The 12550-nt window shown below is 49.6% G+C and overlaps 14 non-coding genes and 8 pseudogenes across 14 annotated transcripts; all 22 read right to left on the bottom strand.

Annotated features, from left to right (window-relative positions):
* Positions 1 to 369: 369 nt before the first annotated feature.
* Positions 370 to 488, bottom strand: LOC133112224 (5S ribosomal RNA). Its single transcript, XR_009705077.1, has one exon. It is a non-coding gene; the product is annotated as a 5S ribosomal RNA (ribosomal RNA).
* Positions 489 to 551: 63 nt separating this feature from the next.
* Positions 552 to 715, bottom strand: LOC133112242 (U1 spliceosomal RNA). Its single transcript, XR_009705095.1, has one exon. It is a non-coding gene; the product is annotated as a U1 spliceosomal RNA (small nuclear RNA).
* An 842-nt stretch (positions 716 to 1557) lies between these two features.
* On the bottom strand, positions 1558 to 1666 carry LOC133112204 (5S ribosomal RNA; annotated as a pseudogene).
* Positions 1667 to 1729: 63 nt separating this feature from the next.
* On the bottom strand, positions 1730 to 1893 carry LOC133112241 (U1 spliceosomal RNA). Its single transcript, XR_009705094.1, has one exon. It is a non-coding gene; the product is annotated as a U1 spliceosomal RNA (small nuclear RNA).
* Positions 1894 to 2734: 841 nt separating this feature from the next.
* On the bottom strand, positions 2735 to 2843 carry LOC133112168 (5S ribosomal RNA; annotated as a pseudogene).
* Positions 2844 to 2906: 63 nt separating this feature from the next.
* Positions 2907 to 3070, bottom strand: LOC133112240 (U1 spliceosomal RNA). The gene has a single exon (XR_009705093.1). It is a non-coding gene; the product is annotated as a U1 spliceosomal RNA (small nuclear RNA).
* Positions 3071 to 3912: 842 nt separating this feature from the next.
* LOC133112180 (5S ribosomal RNA) lies at positions 3913 to 4021 on the bottom strand (annotated as a pseudogene).
* Positions 4022 to 4084: 63 nt separating this feature from the next.
* LOC133112309 (U1 spliceosomal RNA) lies at positions 4085 to 4248 on the bottom strand. Its single transcript, XR_009705158.1, has one exon. It is a non-coding gene; the product is annotated as a U1 spliceosomal RNA (small nuclear RNA).
* Positions 4249 to 5089: 841 nt separating this feature from the next.
* On the bottom strand, positions 5090 to 5208 carry LOC133112218 (5S ribosomal RNA). Its single transcript, XR_009705076.1, has one exon. It is a non-coding gene; the product is annotated as a 5S ribosomal RNA (ribosomal RNA).
* Positions 5209 to 5271: 63 nt separating this feature from the next.
* LOC133112238 (U1 spliceosomal RNA) lies at positions 5272 to 5435 on the bottom strand. Its single transcript, XR_009705091.1, has one exon. It is a non-coding gene; the product is annotated as a U1 spliceosomal RNA (small nuclear RNA).
* An 842-nt stretch (positions 5436 to 6277) lies between these two features.
* Positions 6278 to 6386, bottom strand: LOC133112203 (5S ribosomal RNA; annotated as a pseudogene).
* A 63-nt stretch (positions 6387 to 6449) lies between these two features.
* Positions 6450 to 6613, bottom strand: LOC133112237 (U1 spliceosomal RNA). The gene has a single exon (XR_009705090.1). It is a non-coding gene; the product is annotated as a U1 spliceosomal RNA (small nuclear RNA).
* Positions 6614 to 7454: 841 nt separating this feature from the next.
* LOC133112202 (5S ribosomal RNA) lies at positions 7455 to 7563 on the bottom strand (annotated as a pseudogene).
* Positions 7564 to 7626: 63 nt separating this feature from the next.
* Positions 7627 to 7790, bottom strand: LOC133112236 (U1 spliceosomal RNA). The gene has a single exon (XR_009705089.1). It is a non-coding gene; the product is annotated as a U1 spliceosomal RNA (small nuclear RNA).
* Positions 7791 to 8631: 841 nt separating this feature from the next.
* LOC133112157 (5S ribosomal RNA) lies at positions 8632 to 8740 on the bottom strand (annotated as a pseudogene).
* Positions 8741 to 8803: 63 nt separating this feature from the next.
* LOC133112235 (U1 spliceosomal RNA) lies at positions 8804 to 8967 on the bottom strand. Its single transcript, XR_009705088.1, has one exon. It is a non-coding gene; the product is annotated as a U1 spliceosomal RNA (small nuclear RNA).
* An 842-nt stretch (positions 8968 to 9809) lies between these two features.
* LOC133112207 (5S ribosomal RNA) lies at positions 9810 to 9928 on the bottom strand. Its single transcript, XR_009705075.1, has one exon. It is a non-coding gene; the product is annotated as a 5S ribosomal RNA (ribosomal RNA).
* Positions 9929 to 9991: 63 nt separating this feature from the next.
* LOC133112234 (U1 spliceosomal RNA) lies at positions 9992 to 10155 on the bottom strand. Its single transcript, XR_009705087.1, has one exon. It is a non-coding gene; the product is annotated as a U1 spliceosomal RNA (small nuclear RNA).
* An 842-nt stretch (positions 10156 to 10997) lies between these two features.
* LOC133112201 (5S ribosomal RNA) lies at positions 10998 to 11106 on the bottom strand (annotated as a pseudogene).
* Positions 11107 to 11169: 63 nt separating this feature from the next.
* Positions 11170 to 11333, bottom strand: LOC133112233 (U1 spliceosomal RNA). Its single transcript, XR_009705086.1, has one exon. It is a non-coding gene; the product is annotated as a U1 spliceosomal RNA (small nuclear RNA).
* Positions 11334 to 12174: 841 nt separating this feature from the next.
* Positions 12175 to 12283, bottom strand: LOC133112200 (5S ribosomal RNA; annotated as a pseudogene).
* Positions 12284 to 12346: 63 nt separating this feature from the next.
* LOC133112232 (U1 spliceosomal RNA) lies at positions 12347 to 12510 on the bottom strand. The gene has a single exon (XR_009705085.1). It is a non-coding gene; the product is annotated as a U1 spliceosomal RNA (small nuclear RNA).
* Positions 12511 to 12550: the final 40 nt, after the last annotated feature.

Here is a 12550-nt window from a genome sequence, read left to right as displayed (position 1 = left end):
TTCAAACTGAAATCGCTAGAGCGCAGAACCAAAAGAAGAAAAACACGTGCCACTGTCCAATGAAGTGCGGCGCTCACTGTAACTCGGCAATCCTGCTTCATGATAGGCTACAGATGTGTAAGGAAAATGTGCGGTACTCTTGGTGTGAAGTGAATTTGCATTGCACTGATTTAGCCTGTGTTGTGTCTAAAATAGCGCCGTACGTAATGAATTTGGATGCTAGCCTTGTTCCTTTGCAATGCGCTGCCCAAGTGTCTGGGTAAGACATGAGAAGCATAAACGGGTAATAGACTAAACGATATAGCACTGTGCGCGACGTGTTTTGAAAGTTGTGAAACAGCAGCGCCTGTCCAAAAGCATAGTGAAAAAAGCTTACAGCACCTGGTATTCCCAGGCGGTCTCCCATCCAAGTACTAACCGGGCCCGACCCTGCTTAGCTTCCGAGATCAGACGAGATCGGGCGTATTCAGAGTGGTATGGCCGTAAGCGAAGGAAAGGCAGCACAAGGGGGTATTTGCACATTAATCGAGTCTATCGTTTGACCACGTAATCAGGGGAGAGCGCGAACGCAGTCCCCCACTAGCAGAAATTATGCAGTCGAGATTCCCACATTTGAGGAATTCGCAGGGGTCAACACAGCCGGAGTGCAATGGCCGAGCCTCGCCCTGGGTGAACCGCCTTCGTGATCACGGTATCTCCCCTGCCAGGTAAGTATGAGTTGGAATCCGCAAGGGATGGGCCGGACCGCTAGGTGGTACTTTGCACAGTTACGGTTTCTGAGTATTCGGCTAGCAGCCCGTCAAGTCACAATGTCTAGCCGGTTCAAAAGTCTGATTTGCGCTCTTGCGGCTAGCCGCATAAACGATGGCAACCTTTTCATTCATGTACTTCTTTTTTTTTCATGTGTTTATTATTTTGGCGTTTTCCCACCGCATTTCAAGGACGACTTTCTGTTTCCCCACAATGCAACAGTGTACATTGCCCTCAACCGCAAACAGAGCGCATTTCAGTCGCGGTGATGTCACGTCGAACACCAAGCCAGAGCCCTGCCGAAATGCGACACCTAAATGGACAAGTGACCGTGTGCAAGATGCGACGTGAGTTCCAAACGGTTCGTCGGGTGTGCTTGAAAATGGCCTCAAATTAAAGCTGACAGTCTGCACTTGAACTTGGTTGTCGTTGTGTCCTTTCAAACTGAAATCGCTAGAGCGCAGAACCAAAAGAAGAAAAACACGTGCCACTGTCCAATGAAGTGCGGCGCTCACTGTAACTCGGCAATCCTGCTTCATGATAGGCTACAGACGTGTAAGGAAAATGTGCGGTACTCTTGGTGTGAAGTGAATTTGCATTGCACTGATTTAGCCTGTGTTGTGTCTAAAATAGCGCCGTACGTAATGAATTTGGATGCTAGCCTTGTTCCTTTGCAATGCGCTGCCCAAGTGTCTGGGTAAGACATGAGAAGCATAAACGGGTAATAGACTAAACGATATAGCACTGTGCGCGACGTGTTTTGAACGTTGTGAAACAGCAGCGCCTGTCCAAAAGCATAGTGAAAAAAGCTTACAGAACCTGGTATTCCCAGGCGGTCTCCCATCCAAGTACTAACCGGGCCCGACCCTGCTTAGCTTCCGAGATCGGGCGTATTCAGAGTGGTATGGCCGTAAGCGAAGGAAAGGCAGCACAAGGGGGTATTTGCACATTAATCGAGTCTATCGTTTGACCACGTAATCAGGGGAGAGCGCGAACGCAGTCCCCCACTAGCAGAAATTATGCAGTCGAGATTCCCACATTTGAGGAATTCGCAGGGGTCAACACAGCCGGAGTGCAATGGCCGAGCCTCGCCCTGGGTGAACCGCCTTCGTGATCACGGTATCTCCCCTGCCAGGTAAGTATGAGTTGGAATCCGCAAGGGATGGGCCGGACCGCTAGGTGGTACGTTGCACAGTTACGGTTTCTGAGTATTCGGCTAGCAGCCCGTCAAGTCACAATGTCTAGCCGGTTCAAAAGTCTGATTTGCGCTCTTGCGGCTAGCCGCATAAACGATGGCAACCTTTTCATTCATGTACTTCTTTTTTTTCATGTGTTTATTATTTTGGCGTTTTCCCACCGCATTTCAAGGACGACTTTCTGTTTCCCCACAATGCAACAGTGTACATTGCCCTCAACCGCAAACAGAGCGCATTTCAGTCGCGGTGATGTCACGTCGAACACCAAGCCAGAGCCCTGCCGAAATGCGACACCTAAATGGACAAGTGACCGTGTGCAAGATGCGACGTGAGTTCCAAACGGTTCGTCGGGTGTGCTTGAAAATGGCCTCAAATTAAAGCTGACAGTCTGCACTTGAACTTGGTTGTCGTTGTGTCCTTTCAAACTGAAATCGCTAGAGCGCAGAACCAAAAGAAGAAAAACACGTGCCACTGTCCAATGAAGTGCGGCGCTCACTGTAACTCGGCAATCCTGCTTCATGATAGGCTACAGACGTGTAAGGAAAATGTGCGGTACTCTTGGTGTGAAGTGAATTTGCATTGCACTGATTTAGCCTGTGTTGTGTCTAAAATAGCGCCGTACGTAATGAATTTGGATGCTAGCCTTGTTCCTTTGCAATGCGCTGCCCAAGTGTCTGGGTAAGACATGAGAAGCATAAACGGGTAATAGACTAAACGATATAGCACTGTGTGCGACGTGTTTTGAACGTTGTGAAACAGCAGCGCCTGTCCAAAAGCATAGTGAAAAAAGCTTACAGCACCTGGTATTCCCAGGCGGTCTCCCATCCAAGTACTAACCAGGCCCGACCCTGCTTAGCTTCCGAGATCGGGCGTATTCAGAGTGGTATGGCCATAAGCGAAGGAAAGGCAGCACAAGGGGGTATTTGCACATTAATCGAGTCTATCGTTTGACCACGTGATCAGGGGAGAGCGCGAACGCAGTCCCCCACTAGCAGAAATTATGCAGTCGAGATTCCCACATTTGAGGAATTCGCAGGGGTCAACACAGCCGGAGTGCAATGGCCGAGCCTCGCCCTGGGTGAACCGCCTTCGTGATCACGGTATCTCCCCTGCCAGGTAAGTATGAGTTGGAATCCGCAAGGGATGGGCCGGACCGCTAGGTGGTACGTTGCACAGTTACGGTTTCTGAGTATTCGGCTAGCAGCCCGTCAAGTCACAATGTCTAGCCGGTTCAAAAGTCTGATTTGCGCTCTTGCGGCTAGCCGCATAAACGATGGCAACCTTTTCATTCATGTACTTCTTTTTTTTTCATGTGTTTATTATTTTGGCGTTTTCCCACCGCATTTCAAGGACGACTTTCTGTTTCCCCACAACGCAACAGTGTACATTGCCCTCAACCGCAAACAGAGCACATTTCAGTCGCGGTGATGTCACGTCGAACACCAAGCCAGAGCCCTGCCGAAATGCGACACCTAAATGGACAAGTGACCGTGTGCAAGATGCGACGTGAGTTCCAAACGGTTCGTCAGGTGTGCTTGAAAATGGCCTCAAATTAAAGCTGACAGTCTGCACTTGAACTTGGTTGTCGTTGTGTCCTTTCAAACTGAAATCGCTAGAGCGCAGAACCAAAAGAAGAAAAACACGTGCCACTGTCCAATGAAGTGCGGCGCTCACTGTAACTCGGCAATCCTGCTTCATGATAGGCTACAGACGTGTAAGGAAAATGTGCGGTACTCTTGGTGTGAAGTGAATTTGCATTGCACTGATTTAGCCTGTGTTGTGTCTAAAATAGCGCCGTACGTAATGAATTTGGATGCTAGCCTTGTTCCTTTGCAATGCGCTGCCCAAGTGTCTGGGTAAGACATGAGAAGCATAAACGGGTAATAGACTAAACGATATAGCACTGTGCGCGACGTGTTTTGAAAGTTGTGAAACAGCAGCGCCTGTCCAAAAGCATAGTGAAAAAAGCTTACAGCACCTGGTATTCCCAGGCGGTCTCCCATCCAAGTACTAACCGGGCCCGACCCTGCTTAGCTTCCGAGATCGGGCGTATTCAGAGTGGTATGGCCATAAGCGAAGGAAAGGCAGCACAAGGGGGTATTTGCACATTAATCGAGTCTATCGTTTGACCACGTGATCAGGGGAGAGCGCGAAAGCAGTCCCCCACTAGCAGAAATTATGCAGTCGAGATTCCCACATTTGAGGAATTCGCAGGGGTCAACACAGCCGGAGTGCAATGGCCGAGCCTCGCCCTGGGTGAACCGCCTTCGTGATCACGGTATCTCCCCTGCCAGGTAAGTATGAGTTGGAATCCGCAAGGGATGGGCCGGACCGCTAGGTGGTACGTTGCACAGTTACGGTTTCTGAGTATTCGGCTAGCAGCCCGTCAAGTCACAATGTCTAGCCGGTTCAAAAGTCTGATTTGCGCTCTTGCGGCTAGCCGCATAAACGATGGCAACCTTTTCATTCATGTACTTCTTTTTTTTCATGTGTTTATTATTTTGGCGTTTTCCCACCGCATTTCAAGGACGACTTTCTGTTTCCCCACAATGCAACAGTGTACATTGCCCTCAACCGCAAACAGAGCGCATTTCAGTCGCGGTGATGTCACGTCGAACACCAAGCCAGAGCCCTGCCGAAATGCGACACCTAAATGGACAAGTGACCGTGTGCAAGATGCAACGTGAGTTCCAAACGGTTCGTCAGGTGTGCTTGAAAATGGCCTCAAATTAAAGCTGACAGTCTGCACTTGAACTTGGTTGTCGTTGTGTCCTTTCAAACTGAAATCGCTAGAGCGCAGAACCAAAAGAAGAAAAACACGTGCCACTGTCCAATGAAGTGCGGCGCTCACTGTAACTCGGCAATCCTGCTTCATGATAGGCTACAGATGTGTAAGGAAAATGTGCGGTACTCTTGGTGTGAAGTGAATTTGCATTGCACTGATTTAGCCTGTGTTGTGTCTAAAATAGCGCCGTACGTAATGAATTTGGATGCTAGCCTTGTTCCTTTGCAATGCGCTGCCCAAGTGTCTGGGTAAGACATGAGAAGCATAAACGGGTAATAGACTAAACGATATAGCACTGTGCGCGACGTGTTTTGAAAGTTGTGAAACAGCAGCGCCTGTCCAAAAGCATAGTGAAAAAAGCTTACAGCACCTGGTATTCCCAGGCGGTCTCCCATCCAAGTACTAACCGGGCCCGACCCTGCTTAGCTTCCGAGATCAGACGAGATCGGGCGTATTCAGAGTGGTATGGCCGTAAGCGAAGGAAAGGCAGCACAAGGGGGTATTTGCACATTAATCGAGTCTATCGTTTGACCACGTAATCAGGGGAGAGCGCGAACGCAGTCCCCCACTAGCAGAAATTATGCAGTCGAGATTCCCACATTTGAGGAATTCGCAGGGGTCAACACAGCCGGAGTGCAATGGCCGAGCCTCGCCCTGGGTGAACCGCCTTCGTGATCACGGTATCTCCCCTGCCAGGTAAGTATGAGTTGGAATCCGCAAGGGATGGGCCGGACCGCTAGGTGGTACTTTGCACAGTTACGGTTTCTGAGTATTCGGCTAGCAGCCCGTCAAGTCACAATGTCTAGCCGGTTCAAAAGTCTGATTTGCGCTCTTGCGGCTAGCCGCATAAACGATGGCAACCTTTTCATTCATGTACTTCTTTTTTTTTCATGTGTTTATTATTTTGGCGTTTTCCCACCGCATTTCAAGGACGACTTTCTGTTTCCCCACAATGCAACAGTGTACATTGCCCTCAACCGCAAACAGAGCGCATTTCAGTCGCGGTGATGTCACGTCGAACACCAAGCCAGAGCCCTGCCGAAATGCGACACCTAAATGGACAAGTGACCGTGTGCAAGATGCGACGTGAGTTCCAAACGGTTCGTCGGGTGTGCTTGAAAATGGCCTCAAATTAAAGCTGACAGTCTGCACTTGAACTTGGTTGTCGTTGTGTCCTTTCAAACTGAAATCGCTAGAGCGCAGAACCAAAAGAAGAAAAACACGTGCCACTGTCCAATGAAGTGCGGCGCTCACTGTAACTCGGCAATCCTGCTTCATGATAGGCTACAGACGTGTAAGGAAAATGTGCGGTACTCTTGGTGTGAAGTGAATTTGCATTGCACTGATTTAGCCTGTGTTGTGTCTAAAATAGCGCCGTACGTAATGAATTTGGATGCTAGCCTTGTTCCTTTGCAATGCGCTGCCCAAGTGTCTGGGTAAGACATGAGAAGCATAAACGGGTAATAGACTAAACGATATAGCACTGTGCGCGACGTGTTTTGAACGTTGTGAAACAGCAGCGCCTGTCCAAAAGCATAGTGAAAAAAGCTTACAGAACCTGGTATTCCCAGGCGGTCTCCCATCCAAGTACTAACCGGGCCCGACCCTGCTTAGCTTCCGAGATCGGGCGTATTCAGAGTGGTATGGCCGTAAGCGAAGGAAAGGCAGCACAAGGGGGTATTTGCACATTAATCGAGTCTATCGTTTGACCACGTGATCAGGGGAGAGCGCGAACGCAGTCCCCCACTAGCAGAAATTATGCAGTCGAGATTCCCACATTTGAGGAATTCGCAGGGGTCAACACAGCCGGAGTGCAATGGCCGAGCCTCGCCCTGGGTGAACCGCCTTCGTGATCACGGTATCTCCCCTGCCAGGTAAGTATGAGTTGGAATCCGCAAGGGATGGGCCGGACCGCTAGGTGGTACGTTGCACAGTTACGGTTTCTGAGTATTCGGCTAGCAGCCCGTCAAGTCACAATGTCTAGCCGGTTCAAAAGTCTGATTTGCGCTCTTGCGGCTAGCCGCATAAACGATGGCAACCTTTTCATTCATGTACTTCTTTTTTTTCATGTGTTTATTATTTTGGCGTTTTCCCACCGCATTTCAAGGACGACTTTCTGTTTCCCCATAATGCAACAGTGTACATTGCCCTCAACCGCAAACAGAGCGCATTTCAGTCGCGGTGATGTCACGTCGAACACCAAGCCAGAGCCCTGCCGAAATGCGACACCTAAATGGACAAGTGACCGTGTGCAAGATGCGACGTGAGTTCCAAACGGTTCGTCGGGTGTGCTTGAAAATGGCCTCAAATTAAAGCTGACAGTCTGCACTTGAACTTGGTTGTCGTTGTGTCCTTTCAAACTGAAATCGCTAGAGCGCAGAACCAAAAGAAGAAAAACACGTGCCACTGTCCAATGAAGTGCGGCGCTCACTGTAACTCGGCAATCCTGCTTCATGATAGGCTACAGACGTGTAAGGAAAATGTGCGGTACTCTTGGTGTGAAGTGAATTTGCATTGCACTGATTTAGCCTGTGTTGTGTCTAAAATAGCGCCGTACGTAATGAATTTGGATGCTAGCCTTGTTCCTTTGCAATGCGCTGCCCAAGTGTCTGGGTAAGACATGAGAAGCATAAACGGGTAATAGACTAAACGATATAGCACTGTGCGCGACGTGTTTTGAACGTTGTGAAACAGCAGCGCCTGTCCAAAAGCATAGTGAAAAAAGCTTACAGAACCTGGTATTCCCAGGCGGTCTCCCATCCAAGTACTAACCGGGCCCGACCCTGCTTAGCTTCCGAGATCGGGCGTATTCAGAGTGGTATGGCCGTAAGCGAAGGAAAGGCAGCACAAGGGGGTATTTGCACATTAATCGAGTCTATCGTTTGACCACGTAATCAGGGGAGAGCGCGAACGCAGTCCCCCACTAGCAGAAATTATGCAGTCGAGATTCCCACATTTGAGGAATTCGCAGGGGTCAACACAGCCGGAGTGCAATGGCCGAGCCTCGCCCTGGGTGAACCGCCTTCGTGATCACGGTATCTCCCCTGCCAGGTAAGTATGAGTTGGAATCCGCAAGGGATGGGCCGGACCGCTAGGTGGTACGTTGCACAGTTACGGTTTCTGAGTATTCGGCTAGCAGCCCGTCAAGTCACAATGTCTAGCCGGTTCAAAAGTCTGATTTGCGCTCTTGCGGCTAGCCGCATAAACGATGGCAACCTTTTCATTCATGTACTTCTTTTTTTTCATGTGTTTATTATTTTGGCGTTTTCCCACCGCATTTCAAGGACGACTTTCTGTTTCCCCACAATGCAACAGTGTACATTGCCCTCAACCGCAAACAGAGCGCATTTCAGTCGCGGTGATGTCACGTCGAACACCAAGCCAGAGCCCTGCCGAAATGCGACACCTAAATGGACAAGTGACCGTGTGCAAGATGCGACGTGAGTTCCAAACGGTTCGTCGGGTGTGCTTGAAAATGGCCTCAAATTAAAGCTGACAGTCTGCACTTGAACTTGGTTGTCGTTGTGTCCTTTCAAACTGAAATCGCTAGAGCGCAGAACCAAAAGAAGAAAAACACGTGCCACTGTCCAATGAAGTGCGGCGCTCACTGTAACTCGGCAATCCTGCTTCATGATAGGCTACAGACGTGTAAGGAAAATGTGCGGTACTCTTGGTGTGAAGTGAATTTGCATTGCACTGATTTAGCCTGTGTTGTGTCTAAAATAGCGCCGTACGTAATGAATTTGGATGCTAGCCTTGTTCCTTTGCAATGCGCTGCCCAAGTGTCTGGGTAAGACATGAGAAGCATAAACGGGTAATAGACTAAACGATATAGCACTGTGTGCGACGTGTTTTGAACGTTGTGAAACAGCAGCGCCTGTCCAAAAGCATAGTGAAAAAAGCTTACAGCACCTGGTATTCCCAGGCGGTCTCCCATCCAAGTACTAACCAGGCCCGACCCTGCTTAGCTTCCGAGATCGGGCGTATTCAGAGTGGTATGGCCATAAGCGAAGGAAAGGCAGCACAAGGGGGTATTTGCACATTAATCGAGTCTATCGTTTGACCACGTGATCAGGGGAGAGCGCGAACGCAGTCCCCCACTAGCAGAAATTATGCAGTCGAGATTCCCACATTTGAGGAATTCGCAGGGGTCAACACAGCCGGAGTGCAATGGCCGAGCCTCGCCCTGGGTGAACCGCCTTCGTGATCACGGTATCTCCCCTGCCAGGTAAGTATGAGTTGGAATCCGCAAGGGATGGGCCGGACCGCTAGGTGGTACGTTGCACAGTTACGGTTTCTGAGTATTCGGCTAGCAGCCCGTCAAGTCACAATGTCTAGCCGGTTCAAAAGTCTGATTTGCGCTCTTGCGGCTAGCCGCATAAACGATGGCAACCTTTTCATTCATGTACTTCTTTTTTTTTCATGTGTTTATTATTTTGGCGTTTTCCCACCGCATTTCAAGGACGACTTTCTGTTTCCCCACAACGCAACAGTGTACATTGCCCTCAACCGCAAACAGAGCACATTTCAGTCGCGGTGATGTCACGTCGAACACCAAGCCAGAGCCCTGCCGAAATGCGACACCTAAATGGACAAGTGACCGTGTGCAAGATGCAACGTGAGTTCCAAACGGTTCGTCAGGTGTGCTTGAAAATGGCCTCAAATTAAAGCTGACAGTCTGCACTTGAACTTGGTTGTCGTTGTGTCCTTTCAAACTGAAATCGCTAGAGCGCAGAACCAAAAGAAGAAAAACACGTGCCACTGTCCAATGAAGTGCGGCGCTCACTGTAACTCGGCAATCCTGCTTCATGATAGGCTACAGATGTGTAAGGAAAATGTGCGGTACTCTTGGTGTGAAGTGAATTTGCATTGCACTGATTTAGCCTGTGTTGTGTCTAAAATAGCGCCGTACGTAATGAATTTGGATGCTAGCCTTGTTCCTTTGCAATGCGCTGCCCAAGTGTCTGGGTAAGACATGAGAAGCATAAACGGGTAATAGACTAAACGATATAGCACTGTGCGCGACGTGTTTTGAAAGTTGTGAAACAGCAGCGCCTGTCCAAAAGCATAGTGAAAAAAGCTTACAGCACCTGGTATTCCCAGGCGGTCTCCCATCCAAGTACTAACCGGGCCCGACCCTGCTTAGCTTCCGAGATCAGACGAGATCGGGCGTATTCAGAGTGGTATGGCCGTAAGCGAAGGAAAGGCAGCACAAGGGGGTATTTGCACATTAATCGAGTCTATCGTTTGACCACGTAATCAGGGGAGAGCGCGAACGCAGTCCCCCACTAGCAGAAATTATGCAGTCGAGATTCCCACATTTGAGGAATTCGCAGGGGTCAACACAGCCGGAGTGCAATGGCCGAGCCTCGCCCTGGGTGAACCGCCTTCGTGATCACGGTATCTCCCCTGCCAGGTAAGTATGAGTTGGAATCCGCAAGGGATGGGCCGGACCGCTAGGTGGTACTTTGCACAGTTACGGTTTCTGAGTATTCGGCTAGCAGCCCGTCAAGTCACAATGTCTAGCCGGTTCAAAAGTCTGATTTGCGCTCTTGCGGCTAGCCGCATAAACGATGGCAACCTTTTCATTCATGTACTTCTTTTTTTTTCATGTGTTTATTATTTTGGCGTTTTCCCACCGCATTTCAAGGACGACTTTCTGTTTCCCCACAATGCAACAGTGTACATTGCCCTCAACCGCAAACAGAGCGCATTTCAGTCGCGGTGATGTCACGTCGAACACCAAGCCAGAGCCCTGCCGAAATGCGACACCTAAATGGACAAGTGACCGTGTGCAAGATGCGACGTGAGTTCCAAACGGTTCGTCGGGTGTGCTTGAAAATGGCCTCAAATTAAAGCTGACAGTCTGCACTTGAACTTGGTTGTCGTTGTGTCCTTTCAAACTGAAATCGCTAGAGCGCAGAACCAAAAGAAGAAAAACACGTGCCACTGTCCAATGAAGTGCGGCGCTCACTGTAACTCGGCAATCCTGCTTCATGATAGGCTACAGACGTGTAAGGAAAATGTGCGGTACTCTTGGTGTGAAGTGAATTTGCATTGCACTGATTTAGCCTGTGTTGTGTCTAAAATAGCGCCGTACGTAATGAATTTGGATGCTAGCCTTGTTCCTTTGCAATGCGCTGCCCAAGTGTCTGGGTAAGACATGAGAAGCATAAACGGGTAATAGACTAAACGATATAGCACTGTGCGCGACGTGTTTTGAACGTTGTGAAACAGCAGCGCCTGTCCAAAAGCATAGTGAAAAAAGCTTACAGAACCTGGTATTCCCAGGCGGTCTCCCATCCAAGTACTAACCGGGCCCGACCCTGCTTAGCTTCCGAGATCGGGCGTATTCAGAGTGGTATGGCCGTAAGCGAAGGAAAGGCAGCACAAGGGGGTATTTGCACATTAATCGAGTCTATCGTTTGACCACGTGATCAGGGGAGAGCGCGAACGCAGTCCCCCACTAGCAGAAATTATGCAGTCGAGATTCCCACATTTGAGGAATTCGCAGGGGTCAACACAGCCGGAGTGCAATGGCCGAGCCTCGCCCTGGGTGAACCGCCTTCGTGATCACGGTATCTCCCCTGCCAGGTAAGTATGAGTTGGAATCCGCAAGGGATGGGCCGGACCGCTAGGTGGTACGTTGCACAGTTACGGTTTCTGAGTATTCGGCTAGCAGCCCGTCAAGTCACAATGTCTAGCCGGTTCAAAAGTCTGATTTGCGCTCTTGCGGCTAGCCGCATAAACGATGGCAACCTTTTCATTCATGTACTTCTTTTTTTTCATGTGTTTATTATTTTGGCGTTTTCCCACCGCATTTCAAGGACGACTTTCTGTTTCCCCATAATGCAACAGTGTACATTGCCCTCAACCGCAAACAGAGCGCATTTCAGTCGCGGTGATGTCACGTCGAACACCAAGCCAGAGCCCTGCCGAAATGCGACACCTAAATGGACAAGTGACCGTGTGCAAGATGCGACGTGAGTTCCAAACGGTTCGTCGGGTGTGCTTGAAAATGGCCTCAAATTAAAGCTGACAGTCTGCACTTGAACTTGGTTGTCGTTGTGTCCTTTCAAACTGAAATCGCTAGAGCGCAGAACCAAAAGAAGAAAAACACGTGCCACTGTCCAATGAAGTGCGGCGCTCACTGTAACTCGGCAATCCTGCTTCATGATAGGCTACAGACGTGTAAGGAAAATGTGCGGTACTCTTGGTGTGAAGTGAATTTGCATTGCACTGATTTAGCCTGTGTTGTGTCTAAAATAGCGCCGTACGTAATGAATTTGGATGCTAGCCTTGTTCCTTTGCAATGCGCTGCCCAAGTGTCTGGGTAAGACATGAGAAGCATAAACGGGTAATAGACTAAACGATATAGCACTGTGCGCGACGTGTTTTGAACGTTGTGAAACAGCAGCGCCTGTCCAAAAGCATAGTGAAAAAAGCTTACAGAACCTGGTATTCCCAGGCGGTCTCCCATCCAAGTACTAACCGGGCCCGACCCTGCTTAGCTTCCGAGATCGGGCGTATTCAGAGTGGTATGGCCGTAAGCGAAGGAAAGGCAGCACAAGGGGGTATTTGCACATTAATCGAGTCTATCGTTTGACCACGTAATCAGGGGAGAGCGCGAACGCAGTCCCCCACTAGCAGAAATTATGCAGTCGAGATTCCCACATTTGAGGAATTCGCAGGGGTCAACACAGCCGGAGTGCAATGGCCGAGCCTCGCCCTGGGTGAACCGCCTTCGTGATCACGGTATCTCCCCTGCCAGGTAAGTATGAGTTGGAATCCGCAAGGGATGGGCCGGACCGCTAGGTGG

This window comes from Conger conger, chromosome 15 (genome assembly GCF_963514075.1).
Source record: "Conger conger chromosome 15, fConCon1.1, whole genome shotgun sequence".
In the NCBI taxonomy this organism is placed as follows: Eukaryota; Metazoa; Chordata; class Actinopteri; order Anguilliformes; family Congridae; genus Conger; species Conger conger.
This window is presented reverse-complemented; position numbering and strand designations above follow the sequence as displayed.